Source organism: Grammomys surdaster, unplaced genomic scaffold (genome assembly GCF_004785775.1).
Source record: "Grammomys surdaster isolate TR1022 unplaced genomic scaffold, NIH_TR_1.0 130, whole genome shotgun sequence".
Classification (NCBI taxonomy): domain Eukaryota; kingdom Metazoa; phylum Chordata; class Mammalia; order Rodentia; family Muridae; genus Grammomys; species Grammomys surdaster.
The window spans coordinates 10,772,716-10,787,119 of NW_021604588.1; the positions used below are offsets into that span (position 1 = coordinate 10,772,716).

General features: G+C 41.2%; 1 protein-coding gene across 2 annotated transcripts in view; it reads left to right on the top strand.

The window, feature by feature from the left end:
• Positions 1-472: 472 nt before the first annotated feature.
• The window catches only part of Adcy10 (adenylate cyclase 10), a 91,020-nt gene continuing 77,088 nt past the window's right edge, over positions 473-14,404 (top strand). Inside the window, exons 1-2 of one of the 2 annotated variants that reach the window (XM_028759318.1) lie at positions 500-625; positions 2,598-2,719. The gene's annotated coding sequence lies outside the window, so the exon portion shown is untranslated. Of the gene's footprint in view, positions 626-2,597; positions 2,720-14,404 lie in introns of both variants that reach the window. The other variant, XM_028759310.1, reaches the window with a different exon arrangement.

Below are 14,404 nucleotides of genomic sequence, written 5' to 3' on the forward strand. Positions count from 1 at the left end.
CAGGACAGTGAGAGACTTCATTATGCTGTTGAGTACTGTAATTTCAAAATAAAGAGTATTTCTGTTACTTTTCCATTAATATTTTCAGACCAAAGTTGATGGGTGGTAACTAAGCTTGTGTAACAAAACCAAGGATATGGTGAAACTACTGTATTGGCTAAACTTTGGGTGCTTGCTTAAGAGACTTTTCTTTTGATGATAGTCACCTATCAACTGGGACCTAATTTCAGTCACCCTCCACATGGTCAAGGAAAGAGATGTGTAAACTATGGGGTTGTTTCAGTCTCTCCAACTGTCTCACGTGTCCAGACATGAGAACTTGAGATTGGGCCAAGCCAGTCTTTTAAGAGCAGTAGGCCACTCATAGTGTCGGGGGAGGGGAAAGGTGATGCCAGCCAATCAGAAGCATGGTCAGTGCGCGTGAAACAATGAACTTCTGATGAGGGTGTGGCCTGGAAAACGGCTTTTTGACAAAACTGTCATTTGATGGGTCAGGTATGGACACACATGGCACTACTGCTGACTTCAAAATAATAACACCAGACCCTTTTCCTGTTCTCTACATTCCTGAAAGATCTAGTCCCTAATCTAGGCTCGAGCTTTTCCTCAGTCTTGGAGAACAGAGGTATGTGGGAAGTAGGAGTTTCAGTAGAAGAAATAGCAGAGCTAGAAGGAAAGAGACCATCTAGTATCACAGCTAATAGACTTGAGAGGAGAGTGGATGTCAAGTTCAATGTTTATGTTTCTGCCAGCCTTTTAGGTAAATTAGAAGTTTAAATGTGACCCTGTCCTGTTCATCTTGGATGTCATATATTTCTAGCTTGTCTTGTTTCTTTTCATCAATCAAATAGTAAGTGCTTACCGTGTGAAGGTTCTAGAAAGGTGCTGTGGAAGACAAAAAGACTAATAATGTGATCTCTAAAGAGGGAGTTTACACTTCAGAGGGAGACAATGTGAACAGGTCAAGAAGAGATTGGCAGAAAATAAGCCATGTAAGTGTTTAGACACTATAAACCATTAAGAACACAGAAGAGAAGTTGACAAAGTGATCAAGCTTTTGTGATACCATTCCTTTTCAATCTCCCCCCACCCCCTGTTGTCCTCTTCTAAAGAAGACATTATTGATGAAAAGTTGAACATAACTTAAAAACTAGTAGGAAACTCTACAAGAAATGAGTAAGAAAATGATGGTTGTGATTGGTTGTAATTTATCCATAATCTTCACATCTCGCTACCGCTAAGCTTTCCCAAAACATCAAAAGGCACACTTTGATTTAGCCAGGAAGAGTCCTTGGTGTATCTTTACATTCTCACTTGTTCTTTGGTTTGGGGGTGGGAGGGTCCTCATTCCTAGTTGAATTTCCACACCACTCACACATTCCCCTTGACTGTGATAGAATTTGCAGGGTGCCATCGACATACATTCCAAATGATAGGATTAAACACAACTTTTCTGTAGGTTATAACATCCTCAATGTGACAGTTTTATATGAAATGCTTCATCTAAAGTGTTTGAGGGAGCCAGGCATGATGGCACATGTCTTCCATCTCAACATTTGAGAGGAAGGATCAGGTAACCCTCTGTGAGTTTAAGGTCTACGCAGTAAGTTCCAAAACAACCAGTGAAATTCTTAAATTGTAACTACAGTGTGGGCATGTCTATGGAGAATAAATATCTCTGCCACTATCATTTATTAATGTTGCAGAACTTACAGCAGATTCTTCTAAAATGGAAATTGTCTATTTTACTCTTAAGAAGACTCAGAAGAAAAGCTCCCAACTATTTACTTTAGATATCCTTACCTTTTAAACTCATGAACAAATAATTTTTCCCATGTGTTGGGACACTCCTGTACGCCCTAGCATTTGGGAAGTGGAAGCAGGAGGATCAGGAAATCAAGGTGAGCCTCAACTCCAGATGAAGTCTGAGGCTGGCCTGGGCTGTGTGAGTCCCTTGTGCCTATCTCAAATACACAGTAATTCTGCTTTCACTGCAACTTCCATCTTTCTAGTCTCAAAATGCATCTGCTTTCCTTCCTTAGTAATTACAACAAAACGTGTTACGTCCTCAAGTCACAGAATTTAGAACAACAATCTTCTCATGCTCACGTGTTGTATGTGTGTGTGTACATGTTGTGTAGAGGAGGATAGAGGTAGACAGCACATATCTTTTCTTGATCACTCTCAATCTTAATTTTTGGGCAGTTAACTTAAGATGACTGACTAGCCAGTAAGCTTGAGGAGTCTCCACATCTCCAGTGTTAGGGTAGCAGACTTGTCCCCAGTGTTAGGGTAGCAGACTTGTCCCAGTGTTAGGGTAGCAGACTTGTTCCCAGTGTTAGGGTAGCAGACTTGTCCCCAGTGTTAGGATAGCAGACTTGTTCCCAGTGTTAGGGTAGCAGACTTGTGCCACTTTTATGTGGTTTTTAGGAATCCGAACTCAGGTCCTTATGGTCATGCCATCTCCCCAGTCCCCTAGTATGTTTCTAGTAAAGGATACTAAGTACAGGAGAGGAATGTGGGTTGAATATGGTCAAATACATTATATGGGGCTGGCGAGATGGCTCAATGGTTAAGAATGCTTGCTACTCTTCTAGATGACCAAAGTTCAGTTTCCAGCTCACAGCTGCCTGCAACTCCAGCTCCAGAGGATCTGACACACTTTTCTGGCCTCCACGCAACACATGTTGAACAAAAACAGACACACACACACACAGAGGTATGCATAAATTTAATTTTCTTAAAAAACTTTAAAAATACATTGTATGAAATAATAATACATTTGCATAAAAGACTTAAAATAATGTATTTTAAGAGAGTATTAAGTGGACAGGAGTGTTAGAGTAGAAGCAGGAGTTCAAGGCCAGCATGGTCTTCATAGTGAGTTCCAAGACTACATAAGGACTTTGTCTCAAAAACAAATAAGAGAGAGAGAGAGAGAGAGAGAGAGAGAGAGAGAGAGAGAGAGAGGAGAGAGACAGAGAGAGAGAGAGACAGAGAGGATATTAACTACCTTCTTACAGGCATTAGCTGTTCTCAATCTGTCGGTCACAGCCCCAAAAGACCATTGGAAAACACAGATACTAATGTTATTATTCATTACAAAATTATAGTTATGAAGTAGCAACAAAATAATCTTGTGGTTGGGGGTCACCACAACATGAGGAACCGTATTAAAGGGTCACAGCATTAGGAAGGTTGAGAACTGTGGTCTAGATGGGCTATTCATCTTTATGTTGTATTTGCCTCCTTTCTGGAAAAACAAAAAATAATGCACTTCCTATGCAGTATTGAAACTTAAACAAAAGGATCAACAATCGGTCTAATTCTGGGTGCACAGTAAAGCTTAGGTGTAACTACACAAAAATCTTACAAAGTGCATGTGACCATGAGGGCAGGTTCTATAGCTAAAGGACCTAGAATCTAATGTGATCTTTGACATAAAACATAAAGGTCAGAAGGCCATAGAGTACATGTGACATCTCCCCAAAGAATAAGTAATGGTCTAGGAAGGGAAGAGTCTGGGATAATCAGTCTGGGAAATTTGGGTGAGGTCTGCCTCTACAGAGAGCAAAAAGGTCCCCATGTCATTAACAAAATTCACTCTCAGATTTCTGGATGGAGTGCAGGTATTTAATATTTTAATCCTCCATTGAAGAGGCACCCTGCATGATTAACATTTCTGGTTCTCTTAGTCCTTCTCTGTGAGTACCAGGACCTCTATATCCCCAATGTTCTGGGTATAATTGAGAGACCCTACATCTATGAGTAAGGTGCTCATTTCCTATAATTAAGAAAACTTCTAACACCAGCCTTAGGTTCTAAACACACATGCATGAAACCATAGATGCACACATGCTCATGTGTGCATATGTGCACACACATACACTGCACTCACACATGCAAACATTTATGCACACAGTAAAGAAAACAATCTAGAAGAGTTCGGTGTAAGCCAAATGTGGTGGCACATGTGCCTAATCTCAACATTTAGAAAGCTGAGATAGGAGACTTACAGAGAAACCCTGTCTTGAAAAAAAGACACAACCCTCCCCCCCCAAAAAAAGTGTCAAGGTTATCTTCAGCTACATAATGAGTTTGCAACAGCCAGCCTGGGCCACATGAGAACCTGTCAAAATCTTTTATAAAGCTTTCAAAGGGCTTAAGAGATGGTTCAGCAGTTACCAGCACTTAGGGTTATTGCAGAGGACCTGGGTTCAATTCCTAGCTTCTACATGACAAAACTGTTGTTTTCTAGTTCCGGAAGATCTAACATACTCCTCTGGCCTCTGTGGATACCAGACAGCAGGCACGTGACACAGACATACAGAAAAAACACTCATATATATAAGAATAAATCTTTAAAGGCATGGCTTGTGTGAGCGAAAAGCTCTTCATTTTCTGACTCTAGATTTCGCAGCATCAGGGTCATGTGAGGAAAAAACATGGTAGAATATTCATGATGGGGAGGATGACAAGAATGAGAGACTCCCTGCTGTCAGTTCAAGCCAGAACTGAAGCCTCCCAAGACACATCATCAAGAGAAAGTCACCAAGGAAGCTATCATATTATCATAAAAGAGACCCATCCCAGCAAACAATCTCAACATAGAAATAAAAAGTTAATTGACAGCCTCAGTAACAGATTAGATAAGACAGGAGAAAAAGAAACAGAACTTGAAGACCATTCTTTGGAGTTGTTAATATCAGACAGAAAGAATAAAAGAGAAAGCATGAAGAAAAAATTGCAAGAGCTTTTGGGATACCCTTATAAAAAAACAAGTATTTGGATCATTGGCACACTGGAGAGAGAAGAGCTTTGGGCTGGGGCCACAGAAAACCTTTTCAGTAAAATAACAGCAGAAAACTTCTGAAATCTTGGAAAAGACATAGACATTGAGGTACAAGAAGCACCTATGCACTTTTAACACACATGACCATAGAAGTGTGTTGTCATGGGTTGTTATAATAAAGTTGTCAAAAGTACAGAACAATCAAAGATTATCGCCTGCAAGAGAAAAGTGTTAAGTGCCGTTTAAAGGTAAATACATTAGACCAACGGCCTCTGTGCATCTGTGCGTAGGTCTAATGATTAATTCTAAGGATTTACCCTAAGTTCTCAGCCCTGATATTTTAAGGCTGGAGATGTAGTTTAATAATAATGTGCGATTATTAACTCAGGCAGTTAACATACCCATTACCTCATATTATCTCTCTTTTTTCTCAAAAAACAAAAACATTTAGTACTTCACAAGTTTTACACACCTAACCATCTATAGTCACCATGACCTAAATTAGATTTTCAGAACTTGCCCAGCTAAAACTTTATACCCATGACCAACAGCTTGCCCGTCCACCACATCCCAAGCCTTGACAACCACAAGTACATTCTCTGCCTCTACAAGTTCAGGATTTGGGGATTTTACACATGGTGAGATCATGCAGTATCACTCATTCTGTGCACATGGCTTATTCCACTTAGTACAATGTCCTCCAGACTCACCCATGTGCTCACAAGTGTCTTTCTGTAAAAGCTGAATAGCATTGCATTGCACACACATGCCAAAGTTTCTTTGACACACATGTCAACATCTGTTGATGAACACTTAGGTTGATTGTATATGTTGATGACTGTGAACGATGCAGCAGTGATATGTGTTAGTGTGGAATCCAGATGTCCCTTCAATATAGTAATTTTATTTCCCTTTAGATGGGAGTGCAGGATAAAAATGGCAGTTGTATTTGCAACTTTTGAGGATGCACCATCCTATATTCTATAAGATCTGTGCTTCTGATTCAGGCCATACCAAAATTCCCCAGGATGCCCATGGTGAGCTCTCTTAACTGACAGCACTATGTTAATAAATAGTCATTATTCTGACTGTAAACCCGCTGAGAGTCATTGGCCCTATAATTTTGTCATTCTGTATTTAACTCTTAAGAATATGAGCCACAGAGTGATATATATGCCTTGAAGTCAAGACACACTTTGCCTGTAGCATTCTCTTGATAGGAAATGAGCCAAGCACAGTGCTATGAGCCTGTAGCCTTAGCTGCTGGGGAAGTTTAGACTGGAGTAGGGCTTGAGCCCTAGAAACCTGGCAAAATAGGGACATCTCAAAATAATAGCAAAAACTTCTTAAAAGGAAGAACAAAATTATCTGAATCCACCCAACCCCATCCCTTTCTTTTGCTTGACATGGACTCATGACCTGGCTGACCTGACTTGGGACTCATTGTGCAAATCAGGCTTGCATTCATTGTGCAAATGCTGCCCTAAAATCCACAGAGACCCACTTGCTTCTCTGCTTTCTGGGTGCTGGGATTAAAGGCATTCACTACTACACTTAGCCCATAGACATGTGTGTGTGTGTGTGTGTGTATTTACTCCTATTTGTGTGTGTGTGTATGTGTATGTGTGTGTGTATTTACTCCTATTTGTGTGTGCGTGTGTGTGTGTGTATACGTGTGCTAGTGCGCTAGCATATACAATGTATGTGTGTACCCTCAGGAACCAAGAGAGGGTGTTGAATCCCTTGAGGTTGTACTTATAGGTGATGATAAACCTTCCAATGTAGCTGCAGGCAAATAATCTTGGATTCTCCAGAAGAACAGGAAACACACATATCAGCTAAGTCACCCTTCCAACCTTCACTGGACTCCTTTTGCTCATCTCTTGCTGAAACCACTGCTCACACAGTATCAAGCATGACAACAGTCTTGGTTTGTGTTTCATTGCTATGAAGAGACAACACGACCAAGGCAACTCTTAGAAAGGCAAACATTTCATTGGGGCTGGCTTACAGTTTGAGAGGTTCAGTCCATTCTCATCATGACAGGAAGCATGGCAACAGTCAGGCAGACATGGTGCTGGAGGAGCTGAGAGCTCTACATCTTGATCCAAAGGCAGCCAGAAGACTCTCTATTCCACAGTCACCCAGGAGGAGGGTCTCATTCCACACTGGGTGGAGCTTGAGCATAGGACCTCAAAGCCCACCTCCCAAGTCTCACTGATAAACCAGACTTTGTCATTTATGGAGAAGTACAAAGAAACCTGGAAAAGGAAGAGGAAGGAGACAGCAGCAAGTGTCTCAGGTTTCCCACTGCTCAGCCAGACCTTCTCACCTCTGAATCAGAACTAAGAGCCCTAGAAGGTGAAGACAGAGGAAACTGTATCGAAGGATCCAGAATTCCAGTCTTTATTCCTGAGACAGAAACCTGGAGAAGAGCAACAAGAAGAATGAATGCTTTTCTGGAAAATGCTTTTCAGGGTCTGTTAACATCCAAGGACATGGCTCTGAGCTTCTCAGTGGAAAAAATGGGAATGTCTCAACTGTGCTCAGAGGGCATTGTACATGGATGTGATGTTGGAGAATTACAATAATCTATTGTTTGTGGAGAATCGTCACATATGTCATATGGATGAGAAGGTCTTAGATCAAGGCACAAAGCATATTTGTCCATGAGCATGTGATTAGCCAAGGGAAGTCTTATAAATGTAATGACCTTGTCAAAATGATTCATGGATCCTCCCAAGGTATACCTTATAAAGCTAACCTCAGAGTTGCCTCTGTTGAAATATCAAACCTAAACAGACATAAAATTGGGAAGACTGGAGATGAATCTTACAAATTTAAAAACTGTGTAAGCTGTTGAAATGTGTGTTCCATCATTAGTCAAAATCAAAAATCCACATAGGAAAGAAAGAACACAACAATACAGAGTATGAAAAGAATTTTGTCTCTGAACATAAATCTAACTTTAATTTTTTCAAGCCTTATTTTTACTTATGGTTCTTAAATGCTTTAACGTCCCTTTTAGCCCACCACACACCAGAGGTGGTGGAAAAGAAAAGTATGGAGGAAATGGATCTGTTTAGAAAGGTTCTTTGGAGCAACTCCTGTCTGTTTTTCTGGAAATCGGTAGTTCAGTTCACAGGTTAGCAGTGGCAGATCGACCACTCCCAAACACTTCACAGCTACACCAGCAGTCCAGTTCTTAGAGTCAAGATGGCAAACACAAAGCAGCAGTGGTAGCACTACCTAGCAGAGACAGCCAGGCCTCAGCCTCAGCACAAGTCAGCAGGAGGGACCTGGAGGGAAGCCAGGAGTTCTCAGCTGTGCCTCTCTCATCAAAGCGAAGATCAGAGAAGACTCGAGACCCACAAGTGTTGCACAGCTAGCTCTATAAGCAAGTCTAGCTCAGCCTCCGTCACCGCCCATCGAGTCCTTTTTACACACCCTCCAAACATCATGTGTCCTCCACGGGTCTTGACTCAGCGTGTGTCTTGCCTCAGTACATGCGTCTGTCTCAGCTGAAATCACTCTGCCAATCAGCTCAAGTCATTGGAAGCAGCAAGAAATTACAGCATATCATCAGAAGTTTTTTGGAGTGTTTCTCTCCATGGAGTCCTGACAAATGCAGCTCAATTACTCAATGTAAGGTGGACCAATACATGTGTCATTAGAGAAGACGCCATCATGTGTCCTTTCACATGCTTGCATTAGCAGAACATCCTTTCTCCCATATCTGCTTCAGCTAAACGTTCCGTCACATGTTTGCCCCAGCAAAACACCATCCAACTGACTTTCCAAAGAACCCTTAAGTTTCCACTTCACATAAACTTATGCTGAAACTAAGTAATAGTGAGAAGAAACCACATAAATGTAGGAAATGTGGGAATGCTTCAAGATGTACTCAAGCCTCAGTAGACATCAGAGAGTCCACACCAGAGAGAAATCCTATAAATGTACAAAGCACAGTAAATCCTTTTTGCATTTGTCACAGCTCAAAGCACATTACAGACTTCATTATGAAGAATATCCCTACGAATGTATAGAATGTGATAAGTTCTTTTATAATACTTCAGGCTTTGAAAGACATTGCAGGACCCACCCTGTAGTGTAGTGATTGTAACAAATAATACTCAGGTCTTAGAAAACATCATAAGAGATGCCTTATGAATGGAATCAAGGTCTTAGTTCATTCTATACATTTCTCCAACTTGTAAGCCTTTACAGAACCTATACAGGAGAGAAACCTTACAGATGTAACGAATGTGGCAAATCCCTTTCCACATCCTCAGGTCTTAAAACACATCAGAGAATTCCCACAAGGAATAAACCTTACAAATATAATGAATGTGAAAAGTCCTTTACCTGTAATGACAGTCATAGAACTCATCAGAGAATTCATACAAAAAAGAAACCTTGTAAATGTAGTGAATGCAGAAATCCTTGCTTATTGGCTCATCTCTTAAATACATACAACAGGGCGTCCTTAAAAATGCCGTGTGTGAGGGCAGTTTGTACCTGCATCTCAGTTCTAGAGTGCATTTGGACATTCATAGTGGGAAGCCAAGTTTCACAGGAAACACTGTGGCGTGTGCTTTATCCAAGCTTCAGGATTTTTGCAGCACCTGAGGCTCCACATTAGAGAATTATGAGAGACACTTGTGAAAGTGTTTAAGTAATGTTCAAATCTTAGAAAAATATCAAGCATTTATGCTAAGGAAAAACTGATAACGTGTCAAAGTAGAAAACTATTCACCAAACCTGTTGACTTGTTTGTTGTTGAAACTTTTAATCTCAATATGGGGTTTCTACTCTGCCTTTAACCATTTAGTAACTGGAATTGAGACACATACAACCTTTATATTTACAATAAGCCTTAAACATCCCAAGATCTGGACAGATATTAGAATCTACTTTCCTTTCAATAGATAACCCTGAGCTATTACTATGTTTTATCTGGGCTGCTCTTAACTCCAGTTGGCCATCTCTCAGAGCCATGTTCTCTTGGGCTCACCTAATCCATGGCAGCTTCTCCTCCATTCACCTTTTTCTCCCCTCCTAGGTCTCCTCCCATCTCAAGCCCCGGAATCCTAAACCCCACTTAAATCTCTTAAATCTACACAGCTATTGGCTGTCAGCATCTTTATTTACCAATCAGAAATAACATGGGGGCAAGGTCACAGTGTCACTTGGGTCTACATACAGATTCTCTCATCTCTGGGTCAACCAGGCCTTGGGGGCTCAGTATTAGCATTAGAATACAAGCAGCATCAGGCCACCGACTACTCTGTTCACCCTCAAACACTTGATACGGAAAACAAAAGAGAAGAGCCAAAATTGTTATTGTGTAACAGTTTCCTGGAGCCTGAAATGATCCATTCTGAAGGAAAGCTGATAAGGCTGGAAATAACACCCCTTGAAATTACTTCAAGAAATCCCTGAACCTGACAGGATTCCGTATACTTAAGTCAAATGAAGAAACATGGACAAATTGTACCTCTTAAAAGAGAGTTGGACAAACTGAGTCACCCAGATTGTATGCTCTTTAACCTGTAGATATGACTACAGGTATATACTGTGCTCTGTGTGTGCAGTATTTCCAAGCTTTATCACATACTGGATTCAAGTTTCATATTAACAACTATCTTTGAGTCCCTTGGGCTCTGGTAAGCAACTCTTTCCCCATAGTCCTGTATGTAACTCTAATAAAGCTCATTGGTTCAAAAAAAGAGTAAGCATTCAGGCTGACACAGTATTCCAGCTCTCCTGTTGTCCACATGTGTAGCCCAGGCAAGCCTTGAACTTTCTCTCTTTGTGTCTTCACCTCCCAAATGCTGGGATTATGATATGTGTCACCACGTCTAGCAACACGTTCCTTATGGACGTCATTCTCTACATATAACTGCCACGATACAGTTGTCCCTACTCAAGATCATCCAAAATATAAATGGCCTGTCTTAGCATGTGCTGAGGATTTAACATATGAACACTAATAAATACCTTACTGTTTAGATCATCTTTATGAACAGGGTGGGACCTGGAGAGTTGGCTTAGAGGCTAGGAGCACATGTTACTCTTGCAGAAGTCCTGGCTTTGATTCCCAGTGCCCACCTGACAAATCACAACTGTCCCAAAGGACATGAGACCTACGTGAGACCATTAAATAAATTTTTTAAAGCTCTCAAGGGGCCAGAGAGATGGTCTGGCAATTAAGAGCACTTGCTGCTCTTGTGGAGAACAGGGGTCTGATTCTCAGCGCCCACATGACAACTCATAACCATCTATAACTCTAATACCAGGTGATCCAATATCCTGTTTTGATCTCCTTGGACACCAGGCATGTGTGTGGTGCACATAAGTTCAGGCAAAACACTCATATGCATCATAAAATAAATACTTTAGGAGAAAAAAGGGAGTTAAGCAGACTGGTGAGATGGCTTAGCAGATAAAGACTCTTGTCACCAAGCCTGGTGATCGGAGTTCCATCCCTGGAACCAACATATCTAGACCTAGGGAACTGACTCCCAGAATTGCCCTCTGACCGCCATGGATTTGCCATATTGATCATGCATGCACTTATACCAGCTCTTTACAAATGTAACTTTAAATAGAAGAATTTAGAAGGTGCTCATCTCTAGTTTCCTATCCTATTTCTTCTTCTCTGTTATTATCTGAGTCTATTGATCTATTTATCAGTTCTTAGATGTGTAAATGAACATTGTCAGGACTGGTTTAGTGAATGTATTTAGAAGAGTGGAAACTTGGTTTCATTTTTTGTTTTCTTAGCAGTTTTTGTTAAAGTTGGGTTTGCTTGCTTGCTTGTTTTGAGACAGGGTCTTATGTAGCATAGACTGGTTTTGAACTTACAGTATAGCTGAATTTTGCCTTGAACTTCTGATCCTCCTGTCTCTACCTCCCAAGTACTGGAATTATAGGCAAATACTACATGCCTGGAGGCCTTCTTGAGAGCTTATTTGAAGGTTCTAGCAGGGGAGTGTAGCTACTCTACAGCCTTGACTTAAGACTGATGGTCCTCTTCCACCAACCTAACCTGGAGCTTTGGAAGGGCCTTGAGTGGAGAAGAGAGGAGGAAGACACCTGCCTAACCAATCAGATCAGCCAAATCAATCCTGGTGATCAACAGATGTCACAGCCAGATCACTTTCATGTCTGTCCCCTGTGTCAGGTCCAAAGGAAACCCCTTTTCCCCAAACTCCAAAAAGCAGTCCTGGACTACAGGAGGATTTCTGTGGGTTAGATAAAAGCCATACCTCAGGAACCTGTGAAGTCATCCCCTACTACCAAAAGAAGTACTGTCAGAAGGGACAAATGGTTGTCTGTGGTGCCTATCAGCATACCAAAGCTCATGCTGGCCTCCAGGCTCCAGCAGAATCACAAGTACCTGTTACACACTTCAGAGTCCATGCTAGCTTCCTAGTCCTTCTCAACTCCTCCCCTACCCTAAACTCCCTCCAGCTCATGGGCAGCCTTCTCCCCAGCCACCCATTGTCCTTATAGCCCTGCTATTTTCTCTCTCTCTCTCTCTCTCTCTCTCTCTCTCTCTCTCTCTCTCTCTGCTCTGTTCCTGCTTCCCTCATGGCTCAGGTCCAGCCTGCTGCCCATGTTCCGTCTCCTCCTTTCTTCCCCTGCTCTGGGCCCTTCCAGATGCCTCTGGCTGTTCTCTCTCACACACACATCTACAATAAAAACCTTTTGCTCAATCATGCCATGGAACAGTCATGTGGTCAGTTTAAATACCACAAGGCCTTAGCTCTAGCATATTCCCTAAGCCCTGGTTTTATGTTGTTATTTATTTGTTGTTTTGGTCTTAGAAATAGAACCCAGGTCCACTTACATGTTAAACTCAATTTTTGCCACTGAGCCATGTCCCCATTCCCAGATAAGCACCTCTAGCATTTAACATGGAAATATTCATTTTAGAGGTCTCTACACATTTTAAAATTTGCTCATTAAATTGGCTAATGTTTCCCTTATTTCTTAAAAAATAGAAAGAAATGTATGTGGTTGCTCTACTTTTCCTCAGATGGGAAGTTTCTGGTTGAAATTACAAGCCAGTTCCTTCCTGCTGACTGGGAACCAACCCAAAATTAGCGCCATGTTACTGATTGTTTCTCCTGTGTCACCTATTCCAGGAATGTGGCTTGCTAGTCTGAGACTCCCCAGTGGCCAGCAGTGCTCAGACCAGCAGAGCAGGATTTCTTTCTACTCTTCGCATCTCTTCTTTTTGTTTTGTTCTGTTCAGAGACGAAAAACAAACAGAAGGAAAAGAGCCTAAGAAACGGCACAAGAAATAGCTATAGATGCAGAGACACATTCAGGAATCCCATAAAGACACAAAGCCAGAATCCATAAAAACTATACAAAAGTTGTAGGGCAAATAAATATATATTTATTTGTAGGATATATACATATACATACACCTATACCTTCACCTATACACACACACACACACACACACACACACACACACATATATGAGAGATATATGAATATTGCATATTAGCTGGGCAGTGGTGGCACACACCTTTAATCCCAGCACTCAAGAGGCAGAGGCCTGTGGATCCCTGAGATCAAGGCCAGCCTAGTCTACAGAGCAAGTTCCTGGACAGCCAGAGCTACACAAAGAAACCCTGTCTTGAAAAACCAAACAAATAAACAATAGAATAAAATAAAAGTAAAAAGTAAATAAATTGAAGAAATAAAGCTGTTATGACATTGAGACAACCTCTAAAGGTTCCCTGGAGCTCCCTTTTCAGTTAGCTGTCTACCGCTGGCCATGCGGACTAACCTGCTTACTTCCATAGTGGCTGTGTACGTTTGCACTCCCACCGGCAGGGGCTAAGTGTCCCCCTACTCCACACCCTCAGCAGCATGAACTGCCATTTGTTTTATTGATCTTGGCCCTTCTGACCAGTGTAAGTTGAAATCTGAATGTAGGTTTGATTTGCATTTCCCTGATAACTGAGGACGTTAAGGATTTCTTTATGTGCTTCTCAGCTACTGGGGTTTCCTCTTTTGAGAAACCTCTGTTTACATCTGTACTTTTTATTATGTTATCATTTGTTTTCTTGATATCCAGGGTTTTTTGTTAATATATATATATTTTTGGATACTAGCCCTCTATTGGATATGTAATTGGTAAAAATCTTTTCCCATTCTGGAGGCTGCGACTTTGACCAAATGACAGTGTCCTTTGCCAAAGCTTTTCAGTTTTATGAAGTCCCATTTATTGTTGATCTTAGTGTTTGTGTTAACAGTACTCTATTCAAAACATCATTTCCTGTGTCAGTGAGTTCAAGGCTCGTCACCGATTTCTCTTCTGTAAGATTCAGTGTGTCCGGTCTTATGTTAAGGTCTTTAATCCATGTGGAGTTGAGTTTTGTGCAAGGTGATAAGGATGGATCAATCTGCAATCTTCTGCATGCAGCCATCCAGTTCCACCAGCACCATTCATTATAGATGCTGTCTTTATTCCAGTGTGTATTTTTGGCTTCTTTATAAAAAATCAGGTGTACATAGGTGTGTGGATTTACGTCTGGGTCTTCAATTCTATTCCATTAGTCAAGATGTCTGTTTTTATGCCAACACCAT